Source organism: Mandrillus leucophaeus, unplaced genomic scaffold (assembly GCF_000951045.1).
Source record: "Mandrillus leucophaeus isolate KB7577 unplaced genomic scaffold, Mleu.le_1.0 Scaffold27, whole genome shotgun sequence".
Taxonomy (NCBI): Eukaryota; Metazoa; Chordata; class Mammalia; order Primates; family Cercopithecidae; genus Mandrillus; species Mandrillus leucophaeus.
This window is the reverse complement of record NW_012102809.1, coordinates 4,435,276-4,446,045: the sequence shown is the minus strand read 5'-3', so window position 1 is coordinate 4,446,045 and position 10,770 is coordinate 4,435,276. Positions and strand designations below refer to the sequence as shown.

At 45.2% G+C, this 10,770-nt stretch overlaps 1 protein-coding gene across 1 annotated transcript in view; it reads left to right on the top strand.

Annotated features, from left to right (window-relative positions):
- Positions 1 to 393: 393 nt before the first annotated feature.
- The window catches only part of ECI2 (enoyl-CoA delta isomerase 2), a 48,819-nt gene continuing 38,442 nt past the window's right edge, over positions 394 to 10,770 (top strand). The window contains exon 1 of the mRNA XM_011984577.1: positions 394 to 415. The gene's annotated coding sequence lies outside the window, so the exon portion shown is untranslated. The remainder of the gene's footprint in view (positions 416 to 10,770) is intronic.

Sequence of the window (10,770 nt, the reverse complement as noted above, 5' to 3'; positions counted from 1 at the left end):
TCTCCTCCAAATTTCTTACAGCAGGAAAAGAAGGAACTTTGCTGTGTACTGGAATCAGATAAGACTGCCCACAACTTAAAAGTGTTGAGGAAAATAGAGGGCAAGTGGCTGGGTCAGTATCTCTGTTATTCCTCGTTTTATCCATTAAGGTGCTTTTCCAGAAAACCTTTCCAAGCACGTGAGAAACCTTTTAACGTTTTCCTACAAGAGACTGAAAAGGAACAGGGGTGTCCATGGCCACACGCTTCCATCTGGGTAAATGTCACCGCTGAAAACCTGTCAGCTTGGCACTTTGAAATGAGTGTCTTGAACACCTGCTGTTTCCCTGACCCTTGTAGTTTCCCTGAGAGGCTTGGAGTGGGAGGGCAAAGTTCAAGGACAACTAGCATCGATATTGGTATTGAAATTAGACCGGGCGTCATTCCCACCATCAGGACTGGGACCGCTGCCTTTGTTGAACTTTGTCACTAACTAGGACTCGGGGCTGAGCTCTAGCTTTGAGAGTAGCTGCTCTTTCTGGGATGCATGGGGAAAAAATATCAAAACATTGACTAATCTAAGTCTGATTTTTCCCAGACCACACCCATCTTGGGATAATCAAGGACTTGGATGACAATCCCACTAGGATTTGTCCCCAGCAGTCACCTAGACACCACCATCCCTTGCCTTATACTTACCCACAGTTGGGAACCTGAAATGTTTCTCCTTTCAGCTATTTTTCCATTTCACTTTTCAGAAGTTTTATTATCATTCCTTCTGCCCAGGGCCTCTGCTATTCCTAAAAGTCAAGAGGAATTCCTTTAAATCCTAAAAGTGAAGAAGAACTTTTGTAAATCCTAAAAGTCGAGAATTCCTTTAAATCATTACAGGCCTTACAGCCAATGAGTGCCATCCAGCTGGTCTTTCAGTAACTCCTTCACTTGATTGAGCCCTCTTGTGGTTCAGGGGGCCCTTCAAGTTTTCAACTTGGACACAAAAAGGTAAAATACACTTCAGAGAGCCGTCACATGCAGTTGGCCCTCTGTATCTGTAGGTTCCACATTCATAGATTCAACCAACCACAGTTAGAAAATATGCAGAAAACAATGTTTTCACAAAGTACCAAAAAGCAAAACCTGAATTTACTGCATGCCGAGTACTCCAATGAATCCACATGAATGAAGTAATGTGGAGGGACTGTATTCAGTATTAGAAATAAGCTAGAAAGGATTTAAAATACATGGGAGGATTACATAGGTTATATGCACATACTATGCCATTTTTTATCAGAGACTTGAGCATCCGCAGATTTTGGTATCCATGAGGTGGTCCTGGAACCAATCCCCAGTGGATACCAAAGGATGACTGTACTAGGAAAAATGCAAGCAGGTCATTAACGGCTATACCAGAGAAATGGGTCGACGCTAAGAACTGAGTTCATAGCAGACAGCTCTGATCTGAAGGAGGTCGATGTACTAATCCAAGGCCAAGGGCAGGCTGAGAACAGAGGTGACAGGGCTCAAGAAGATAGAAGGGCAGAGAAGGAGGTTCCTACGGGGTGGTCGGTGCGTGGACTGAAGGAAAGTCACAGGCATCTGACCTAGCATCTAATAGCTCGTCCTCTGATGGTCTTTACATGATCTAGACTGCATGATTACTGCCTCCAGTGTTCTTAATATTCTCAATATGCTCTCATCGTTCAGATTTCTAAATCCATCTGCTTAGAAACCTCAAGCACTGTTCCTTCAACCAATTCCTCTGTAATGCAGCCTAGTTTTCTAAGCAAGGGAGCTTGTCCTCCAGCACTTACTGACTCGTGGCAAGTGACGCCCCAGAGATGAGGACACTACAGTTCTCTAAATGTTTTTTTGGTTATGGATGACAGAAACCCCACAAAGAATAGCTTAAGCTATTTCTTAGGAATTTAATTATTTACTATAAATTCTTTATTAAATAATCATGAGTTTGCCGGGCGTGGTAGCTCACACCTGTAATCCCAGCACTTTGGGAGACTGGGGCCAGGAGTTTGAGACATTCCTGGCCAACATGATGAAACCTCGTCTCTACCAAAATTACAAAAATTAGCCAGGCGTGGTGGCGCATGCCTGTAATCCGAACTACTCGGGAGGCTGAGGCACAAGAATCACTTGAACCCAGCAGGTGGAGGTTTCAATGAGCCAAGATTCTGCCACTGCAGCCTGGGCAACAGGATGAGACTTTCTCTCAGAAGAGAAAAAAAAAATTATTGGAAGGTATTAGAATGCATTGTGGGATCCAGGGAAGGGTGGACCAGCAAGTTGTGAGAAGAACGGGGATGTGTTTGCGTCTCAGGGATAACTGCAGTCAGAGTCTAGATCCCCCCAGGACTCCTCATCTCTCTCTGTGCCTCTCTTCAGAGGCCTGCACTCTCCCTCTCTGCGGGACAGCTTTCTCCAAAGGCGAGAAACACGAAGGCCAACTCGTGAATCTCACATTCTATTGCTCTTACTGCCAGAAAGAAACTCTGTTTCACTAATAATTCAAAGCATTCTGGGGGAAGATTCTCCAGGCTCAGTGTGGCAGTGTGCCCACCTGAATGCTCACTTTTGCCACTTAGCCCATCCATAACACCAGTGAGCTGTGGGGGCAGGGGAGAGCATGCCATGAATGCAGCAGCTCCCAGGAGCGCCACGCAGTAGAAGCACGATCCGTGTTCCCAGGAGAAGAGAGAAGCCGGGTGTCTCGTAACACAGATGTCCAGAAGGCTCAGAAAATCCTTCTTCACCTGGATAATGCCCATTTTCCCCAAGGCTCATCTCAGGTAACACCCCCAGAAAACTTTCTCTAGCCCCAGTGGATCAGGTACCCTACCAACATGCCCCCATCACCCAGCACAGGCACCTATCTCTAGCCTATATTTTTGATCCCCCTCCTCACCTGTACCCTGGGGAAAGCAACTGTGGCTGTGCATCTTGGCATTTCTAAGATGTAATCCAGTGCCTGTCCCATGACATGCTTTCAATTCACATTTCTTAAAACATGCATCAAAGAAACATTGAAAAATATGAGATAATACCATGGAAAGAGGCTACAGCCCCACTGTATGAGTCCGTTCTCACATCGCTATAAGGACATACCTGAGCCAGCGTGATTTATGAAGAAAAGAGGTTTAATTGACTCACGGTTCCACAGGCTGTACAGGAAGCTTGGCTGGGGAGGCATCTGAAAACTTTCAATCATGGCGGAAGGCGAAGGGAAAGGAGGCCAGGTCCTACATGGTGGGAGCAGGAGGAAGAGAGCGAAGCGGGAGGTGCTACACACTTTTAAACAACCAGATCTTGTGAGAACTCACTACCAAGAGGACAGCAAGGAGGAACTCTGCCCTCATGATCCAGTCATCTCCCACCAGGCCCCTCTTCCAACGTTAGGAATTACAGTTTGACATGAGATTTGGGCGGGGACACAAATCCAAACCTTTTCACCCTCCAAGTGTAACGTGGCTTGCGGGCCACTGGGTACAGAAGATGAGGATGTGAGGAAGTCCTGGGCAGCATCGCACACCAGCCCAGAGCAACCGAGGGTACTCACAGAGGCACCAAAACAGGCTGCGTTTGTTCGGTTTACATTGTTTAAAGAAGAGAATGTCTAATTTTCAAGATTTTCATTAACATTGTTTTAAAAATTTGTATTCCGTCTCTATAAACGTCAATTTCCTTCTGTGATTTCTGTGAAGCTGTGCTCTCTGGATTGTCTTTTCTGTTTATTTTGAGGAGGGAATGCAATAACATTTATCACATGCCAATTATGAGGCAGGAATGGTGCTGGGCACCAGCAAGACGTTCAAAGCTCTCAGACACCAGCGATCAAATCAGAATCACACTGTCAGTGCTTTGGTAGAAGCACCCAAAGGGACTTTGAGAGCAGAGAAGAGAGAATTCTCAATCAGGCTGGGGCATCTGGAATCTTCCAGAAGCTGCATTGTGGAGAGTGAGAGGTGTGTTGACTTGGGTTTTTTGATTACAGCACAGAATCTGCCTCTGGCCAACTCAGGCAAAATGGAACCACATTAGAATGAATCTATGAAGACAGACTCGGCAAAGGCAGGAGTCACAGCAAATCAAGGGATCTGGCCAGCAAGACTCACAGGTAACCCAGCTGGAGCTGCAGAGCTGGCTGAATGAGCTCCTCACACTTCGTTTCTTTCCTTATGTCACTTCAGTCACATTTCCAAATCCTGAGATAAGGATCCAGGGGCCTGGGCTGAATGACACCCCTTTCCTTTGGCCAGGGGAGGACAGAGGGTGTTACTGACACCCCCACAGTGTTGCACAGGATGGTGGAGAGAAACGTTCCCTGAAGAATAAGGAGAAAGAGACGCTGATAGTAAAACAAGAAATAATCAGTAAAGTGAAAATTAGTTAAGTGAGGAGGTAGAGAAGAACGTTGCAATTTTATGGAAATACAGTTGCTTATATGATCGGAGCAAAAGCCCAGTGTCAGAGAGTCACAAGAGTTAGCAAGATGAGTAGGCAGGGGTTGAGCTCAAACAACTTCCTGAGCCAGGCCACAGTGTGTACCCTCTCCTGACAGACGGGAGGACCACTGGGAGGTTTGAGGCAGGAAAGAGACATAATGAGATTTGCATTTTTAAAAGATCTCTGGCAGAGATGGAACTGGATGGGAGGAGGCTGAGCTACTGGAAGCCGCTTTAGGATCTAGGTGGTGAGTGAGGCGTTCAGGAAGGAGGTGGGGGCAGGAAAAGACTAAGAACTGCTGAAGGAGAGAATCCTAGGACTTGATGGCCGAAAGTGGAAAATGGGTGGGGGAGGGCAGCCAAAGGATAAGGGGATTTCTGGCTTGATGGCTAAGGGTGTGTTGGAGGGGAGCGGTACAAGGTAAGCGCTTTTTTGGACACGTTGAGTCTGAGGTTCTTACGAGGCTTCCCAGGGTCTTAATAATCCAAATCCTACCCACTCCCAGTTATAAATAACAGCAAAAAATAATAAACAATATTATTCCCTCATTCATTTATTAATCGAGCATTTAGTGGCCACCTATAACGTGCAGGTGTTGGGAATATAGCACATAACAATTTCTCTCTGTAAGGACTCACAATCCAGCACAGATAAGTGAACATAGGAATACAGTATGATAATATTCTGCTACAGATAGTAAGAGACTGAAGTAAATTTCCTCTTTTGCTATGAGACTTAGGTGGAAAGAAAGAGTAGAGACAATTTTAAATATTATGGCAGTCCTGAAGTCATTCTCTTGCATTCCCAAAACTGACATAATCAACTCTTCAAATGTCTTTAATTTTTACATTATGAAAACATAAACTTATCCAAAAAATTCTTCCTCTACAATTCCTTTCAGTTTGTTTCCACTAAATAAGTATGTTTATATTCACACATGAAGATACATTACACTGCTGAACACCAAGTAACTGAGGAGAGGTTGCAAATAGCTGGAGTAAACAGCAAATTGATTAAACCATAAGTTGATAGAAAGCTCAGACGTTGCACAAACCCCGATCGCTCTCACGACCAACACCAGAGCAGCCCAGGGAGCGTATCTTAAATCGGCAATCTGGAAACTCCCCCGTGGCCACCTGTTCCCCTTGCTGTTCTCAGTCCCAGGCTCTGGACTTCATACTCACAGGCACACACACACATCCCTGCAGACAACTGTTTTCAAGAAATGGTGGTGCCAAACTCCTCCTGGAAAATGTGCTGAGAAAATTCCTCTATCCATCAGCTGTGAAGAGCAGAAAGCAAACGGGAGGCAAGGGCCCTTCCAGCTGTCCCGCGCTCTTGCCCGATGGATGGCTGTCGTCCACCTGAGGGCTCTCATTTCACTGACAGCTGCTAACATCTTCTAATGCTTCTCTGGTGTCTTGCTGTGACAGTTAATTTTGCATGTTAACTTGGTTAGGCTGCATTGTCCAAACATTTGGTCAAACGGTATTCTGGATGTTTCTGTGAGTTTTTTTCAATGAGATTAACATTTAGATGAGTAGATGTTGAGTAAAGCAAATGACCCTTCATAATATGGGTGGGCCTCATCCCAACAGTTGGAGATCTTCATAGAACAGAGACCGACTTCGCCTGAGCAGAAAGGAATTCTGCCAGCAGCCAGCCTTTGAACTCCACCTGCCACTCTTCATTGCGTCTCCAATGTGCCAGACCACCTTGCAGATTTTGGACTTGCCAAGCCTCCATGATTTTATGGGTCAGTTACTTAAATCTCTAGTTACTTAAATCTCTCTCTGTCTCTCTCTCTCTGCATCTCTCTATCCTGTTGGTTCTGTTTCCCTAGAGAACTCTGACACATATACTTGGCTCATCTTCAGCTGTGTTGCCCAGATGTTTTGCCCCCGAGACCTGTAGTCAGCCTCTAGGGCCTCAATCCCAGCATGGTTTCTGCACCTGCCATGCCGTGGTGTGGAAGGAAAGGGGAGGAGGAGGTGGGCTGCAATGGCACAACCGTGTTGGGCAGAAAACTCCATGCTCAGGCCTTATGTGAGCCTTTCTGCCCCCAATGCCCACCTCAACCCGTCTAGGAGAACGTGAGGCCTCCAATTGAGCTGCATTTAATTGGAAAGAGTGGCAGAGCGAGACTGTACCAGAAAGTTCCCATTGAACCCTGGCCATCGACGCAGCCCTTATAAGGGGTCAAGAGCGTGCCAGTCCCTTGCTTCTCTGCGTTCATCAGCATTGGCTGAGTACATGCTGTGACTGACTGGTGTTGGTACAGTGGGCACAGAGATTAATAAGACACAGTCACTGCCCCCAGGGAGCCAGAATTTCATGTCCCTTTTATTCTTACACAAAACTGGAAACATCATCCACACATCAGAATTTCAAGCTTTTTTTTTCTTTTTAATCCTTTCAGAAACCACTTAAAGGGAAAACTTACTGATCACCAACTGAGGGCTGAATTTTCACAGCCCCTAACATCCAGTGACTATACCCAGGGGCACAACGGAATTCAAGTGCTAAGGAACCACAGGCATTTTAAAGATAAATTTAGCAGCATTTTTAGGCACTGCTGTTAAGCTTGTCTGTTCTACCCCCTGATTTGGGGGCATAGGTTTCAGGTTCTTGAAAGTGAGGCTACATCCATTACAGGTTAGATTCTTAAAAAGGGAGATGAATAAGAGTTTATAGAGTTTTAAAATACATATATATTTTTTAAAATTGTAGTCAACATACAGCACTCGGAGGGAATTACAGGTTTCCTTTGGAAGAGGTAAACATGCTTCCAAACTTCTTTCCCAGGAGGCTGTGTAGTTGTATTCACATTGTCGTCACTAGGTGGCAGCAGAGGTACTTCTGTGACTTTCATCCATTGGCTTTGGAAGGGATGGGGGAGGGGAGGCAGCTGACTCAGGCTTCACTTTGGTGTAGGTGAGTGTGGGGCTTTTCCTCCGGGCATCAACTATGTCAAACCACCATAGCATCTATTAATGTCAAAGTAAGTACCCCACAGTATAGAATTGATTTTAATACATCATTATCAATATGTGGCCAACAGGGAAATTTCCTAGATCTCAGATGCACTTTGTCCCCCTTGTATGGCCTTTCCTTGGTGTTCCTGAATAGTAGAGATAATCTAGTTTTAAAATTGGTCCTTTTGTGAATGTGTACTTTCATAGCTCCATGTCTCAGGCACCCCTAGAGTATTCACTTAGAATATTAAGTGAATAATATAGAAAACCCCCAGGAGTATTCACTTCTCTATTCTCAGGCTGCCTTGGTGCAGACAAATATATTGTCCCCAACTTCACGCCTTGCACCCCAAGAGAAAAAATGCTCATCATCACTGGCCATCAGAGAAATGCAAATCAAAACCACAATGAGATGCCATCTCACGCCAGTTAGAATGGCGATCATTAAAGTCAGGAAACAACAGGTGCTGGAGAGGATGTGGAGAAATAGGAACACTTTTACACTGCTGGTGGGACTGTAAACTAGTTCAACCATTGTGGAAAACAATGCGGCGATTCTTCAAGGATCTAGAACTAGAAATACCATTTGACCCAGCCATCCCATTACTGGGTATATACCCAAAAGATTATAAATCATGCTGCTCTAAAGACACATGCACACATATGTTTATTGCGGCACTATTCACAACAGCAAAGACTTGGAACTAACCTAAATGTCCATCAATGACAGACTGGATTAAGAAAATGTGGCACATATACACCATGGAATGCTACGCAGTCATAAAAAAGGATGAGTTCATGTCCTTTGTAGGGACATGGATGCAGCTAGAAACCATCATTCTGAGCAAACTCTCGCAAGGACAGAAAACCAAACACCGCATGTTCTCACTCATAGGTGGGAATTGAACAATGAGATCACTTGGACACAGGAAGGGGAACATCACACACCGGGGCCTGTTGTGAGGTGGGGGGAGGGGGAGGGATAGCATTAGAAGATATACCTAATGTAAATGATGAGTTAATGGGTGCAGCACACCAACATGGCACATGTATACATATGTAACAAACCTGTATGTTGTGCACATGTACCCTAGAACTCAAAGTATAATAAAAAAGAAAAAAAAAAGAAGTCGTACTAAAATAGTGCCTATGGAAAACAGCAGAATTTGACTCCGTTCTCTGTGTCTGGAAATGAATGGATCAACCCCCAGTTAGGGATGCTGTAGAGATGTTTCCTGGATTGAGAAAGATGAATATTGAATTAGAAGGTGACCAAAGTTCCTTCTCATTCTAGGATTCCATTACTTATAAACACATGGCAACTACAATAAACCAGCACTCCACAGTACCTCCCAATGAGCCCGCTTTGGGGATACCTTCCTTAAGACATGTTCAGATCATGCAGTAGCTACAGTCTATACCACTCAGCCTTGAGCTAGAGGAGCTGCTCCACCAGCCCCTTCCTCTGTTTTCTGCCCCTGCATGGGCCCTTCCTCCATGGTTTTTATCACTGCATGGTCTTACATTTACTCATGTGCTTGTTGCATCAATGTCTACCTCCTATCCTTCACTGAAATCTGCAAAGGACAGGAACTAGGTCTGTCTGTGCTCAGCACTGTATCCCCAACACTGCACAGAGTAGGAGCATAATTGTTGAATGAATGACGGCATGCCAGTCCCCCTTGGGCCCATCACTCTTCAGGATGGAAACCACCTGCAGACTGGGCATCTTCATGTCCATTTCTCTGTTCAGTGAGTTGGTCCTGGCTTTCTGCAGCTCAACCTGGAGCTCACAGGAGAGCTTGAGAACTCTAGAGAAGCAGGTGATTGGCCCTCTGAGTAAGGTTCCTTCCAGCAAAGTTGACACTGTTTGACCTGCCAAAACAAAGGCTTGACTTGAACTGTTCCATTACATTGTAGCTCCAGTGTCTTGGGGGGACCCTCCGATTCAGAAGACAGTACTTTATGTCTGCAATAGACCCACATACCTCTCTATATCTTTAATCAAAACCATCAGAACACTGCCACTTTTGTTCTGCTTCCAAAATTCCTAAAATGGGTGATTTTTGCCCCCAAAGGACTCACATATCAGTGTAGCCCTAGTGGGAAGCAGGACAGAGGGCATCTCCCAGGCGTATCAGGCAGCACAGAGGGAAAAGACGCCAACACAGAGCTAGGATGTGACCTGATGTGACCTAATATGACCCTTGACAGGTTCTTACTTCACATGTTGGCTTTAGTTTCTTCCTCTGTAAAAACAGAAGGTTTGGTTTGGTCAGATAGCATCTCAAGTCCCTTCCACTCCTGAAAATCTATAATTATGCCTGGGTCATGTGGCTCAAGGGCAACTACCCCATCCCAGGTGAAGACATCCCATTTCTAGACACACTAGTTTGAGGCCTGCTTTAGTAGACTATTTCAATCCCCAAAGAAACTATAAAATGATAGGAGCTTTTCCCTAGATTTCTAACCTTCTCCTTAACACATTATGGCTGAATCTCTTACAGATGTTTCTTGACAGATCATAGTGAAATTACTTCTCAAGAATGATAATCAAATGGAACTTTGTCATTTTTTAATTTAACATTCACTATTTTGAGTTTCCTCATGGATTTCCAAAGGCTACATGATTATGGCACAACGGATAATTTTTCTGGGGCCCGATTTTAGTAGCAGATGCTACCCTGAGCCGCTTAGCCAATCGATGGGCCTGCCCACCTCCAGTCTCCACAGGGAGAGGCAGTCCTGTTTTCCTCTGCTTCCCTTAGCACACTCAGCAACCGTCATACAGTGATAAAAGTTTCACTTCTTTAATGGAAACAGCACCCAAAGAGAGCCTAGTGTTTACGCTGGCGATGAAAGTTGAAAGAAAGTGAAGAGTTGTAAGAAAATGACAGTTCTTCCAGAAAGTGGAAGTTTTAGCTAATTATGGCATGGTAGTAGCTGTAGTCCTTTAAGGGACAGAGAGTGTGTGGGAAATCCCTCAGTATTTTTTTCTCTCCCTTTTCTCCATTCTCTGGTGTCCCAACTCTCAGGCAAGCCCACAGCAGGCTCGGTGCAGCAGTGAAAAAGGCCAGCAACAGGAATCCGCAGGAGCTACAGCTCTAAGGCAGAGAAAGCTTGCTCTCAGTTCAGCAGAACTCAGCTCCAAGAAGGTGGCACAAACCCTGTCGCCTCTCTCTCTTCCTCTCACTCCCGCCCTCTCTCTCCCCTCACTGCTGTAAGGCAGTCACAGAAGGGGGTAGTTACTGGCTGGACAACCATAAAATAAAGCCTCAGGGAACCAGAGGTGCTAAGGAGAGAGCAGAGAGAGGAATTTGGGAAAGCATACAGCATTATCCCCAGAGAAGTAAAAAAAAAAA